This window comes from Stegastes partitus, unplaced genomic scaffold, assembly GCF_000690725.1.
Source record: "Stegastes partitus isolate 25-593 unplaced genomic scaffold, Stegastes_partitus-1.0.2 Scaffold1803, whole genome shotgun sequence".
Classification (NCBI taxonomy): Eukaryota; Metazoa; Chordata; class Actinopteri; family Pomacentridae; genus Stegastes; species Stegastes partitus.
The window spans coordinates 127,872-130,814 of record NW_007579534.1 but is presented as its reverse complement, the minus strand read 5'-3'; positions in this window follow the sequence as shown (position 1 = coordinate 130,814).

Genomic DNA, 2,943 nt, shown 5'->3' with positions numbered 1-2,943 from the left:
TTTTTTTTTTTTGGCGGTTGGTTTTGTTTCCAGCGTCTCTGTTTATTGGATCCATGTGTAACGTTCGCCTGCTCGGCCGCCTTCCTCCGACACCGCGCAGCCTCGTTTGTTTGGTCCAAGTCAGTTCATGGAAACAAGCCTCATTCACATTCTGTCTTTTTTTGTTGTTGTTGTTTTGTTATTACTGCTGCATTTTAAAGGTTTGCATTAATTTCTAATATGAAAATAAGTCATTGGTCACATCTTTGCAGCATCGTTCACTGTTAATCACTAAAATCTGTCATGTAGCGGAAAGTTTGGCCCGAATGTCGGCTCAGACTTGTTATTTTCTTGTTGTTTGATCAGATCTTGACTTTACTGTTATGTTTATATATCTAAGCATTGTTTTTTTAATTGGTGTTATTCTTTTTTTTTAATATTTACCATGTTAAGAAGTTGGTTTGTTTGGTTTTGTGTTGGCAGTCATAGCAAACATCTCTTGTCCACACGGCATCCCTCTGCACATTGGCTGAAACTTTTCCATTTTAACCACCCTGATCGCAGTATTAACAGTTCTTCTGTTAAATAAAATAGATGTGTAGAAGCAGCCGTTTAATGATCACAAATAACCAGCGAAGACATGTATAGAGAGTTGAAGTTGCATTCTTTGAGGACTTCAAATGCCTCAACAGCTCTAAAAATAGAAGCTTTTGATTACTATTTCCACGTACGGAAACGTCTGGTTTAATCAGCTGTACTGTCAGTGATGTGGCAGCGCTTTAACAGCTGCACATCTAACCGAACGGAGACCAGAACCTCACATCCTCCAAATGAATCCGACTTTGGAAAAACAAGTGACGGCTCAGTTGTTAAGACATGATCCCATTTCAGGCTGGTTAAATTTGGCATTTTCGTCTTGAGTCCAGGTGAAAGGGTTCAGAAATTACTGTAAAAAGCTTATTTGTGACCACAGAAATAGTCTTTTTTTACAAATAAATCCCACCCTGATTAGCTTTTATAGGCGCTCTTGTTGGTTTTCTCTCGCAGGATGTAATCAAAAGCTCCTGAAAAGCCGATTAAGTGGATCTCGAGTTAAGACTTTGTGTCAAACTACTATAATGATGGTAACTTTCAGCCCTTAAAATCAATTATTAGGCGCTTTTTAAACTTTATGTGTCAGTTGTTCTTTGCTTTTCTGCTCTAGTTTGCATTTGTTATTATTTTTCAAGCAGTAAAACTAAAGGAAATATCTGCCTTACATGCCGACGTCATTAACGAGCTGTCGAGTGAGAAACCGACAGTTTTAAAGGCAGCTTCCACCGCCACGTTTAATTCTCACCAAACCGCAGCCATCTGACCGAGATCCTCGCTGCGAGTGGAGTCACAGGGAGCTTTTTGGAGAGAGTTCATTTATCAAGATGTTGGGAAACTGAACTTCTACTGTGTTCATGCATTTTTGTAAGCGTTCCGATGTACATAACGTTTGTTGAAATAAAAAGACAGGAAAGCACGTTGTTGTCATGTGTCTCTGCGCCGCTTTAGGCCGTGATTTACGCAGCGTGGCCCGCTTAATAGAGGCTTTAATGGAGAGCGTTTGAAAGAGGAACCACAAATGTCTGGCAGTTTCCTTTAGAAGTGATGTTCCCCAAATTAATGGCCTGGAAATTCACACCAAATGTAGGAGTCACCAGTCGGAGCCGGCATGTGCTGAACAGAAGTGAGCTGTGAGAGGATTCCCTGTGATCTTTATGAACAGGGCTGTGGTCGCCGCGGCGGTTTGAGCCCCACGTAGCCGAAGCAAATGAAACTCATTACACCGTTTACGAGCTCGGAAAAGGAGAGACGATTGAAATTCTATCTCATAAAGCGGGAGGAGGCGGGGGGGAGAGGCGCTGTAAACATGGGAGACATGAGAGGCTGCCGTGTGTTTATGCAGTTTTCTGTGTCGAATTAGAAAAACTCGGAGGCCCCCCGAGAGGATTCAGGGCACCGCTGGAATTCCTGGATTGCATTTTTTTTTTTTTTTTACAAATAGTTTGGTTCTTATTTTAGAAGCAAACGAGGACGTTATAGTTGGAAAAGTGGCCAAGAAACACTGAAGATACAAAACACCAAACGTCTTTTGAAGAATCTCTTGGACTCGTGCTCGTCTCCCAAAACTTTCCCAAGATTTACGCCCAGTTCTTCCACTGACGTCCCATTCCAGTTTCCAGTCTGGAATTTCAACTGGAATCTCAGGAAGAACCTCAGAACCAAAGATGGCTGCTCAGCACATCAGCAGCTGCAGTGATGTTCAGTTTATTAGCTCATATGTCTCATTAAATCAGTCATACACGCTGTACTGTTCAACTTGGTGTTTTCCTGGAAGCATATATCTTTGTTTTCCAAACTCCTGATCTCCATCCTAGGGTCTAAGCATCAAACACGTACTAATTTAACTCACATTGCTGCTCGAAATGGTATGAAATGAAGGAACAGGACAAAAAAGCGTTCATTTGGATCCCTTATTAACTGGTCGCCACCTGTTTGTGACATTACAGCGTTTATGTGTTAGAGAATGACCAAAGAAAATAAAATAAACCGATAAACATCTGTAAGTTTAACTTAAAATCCAAACCTACAGATTCCTTCTCGCAGGTTTCTTCTCTGCTTGGTCCGTGGACAGTTTGCGGGCTGCAGAACGACCAAGTTCGTCACCGAAAGCCATTTAATTGACATTTAACAGCTGAGTCTGACTGTCTGACTGATTGAAATTACAATCACAGATGCCGACGATGTCATTTTGACTAATTACACCAAATTCCTATTCCAGATTTTTATACCTGCGGTGAAGTCTGTAATTCAGTTTTCTGTTAGTCAGAATAATTTCTGCAGATATCTCAAACGTCTCAGACCTGGAGTTAGAACTGACCAGAACTTTGACCTCAGGCTGCTCTGACATGGAGGTAAAACAGGATTTCTCCA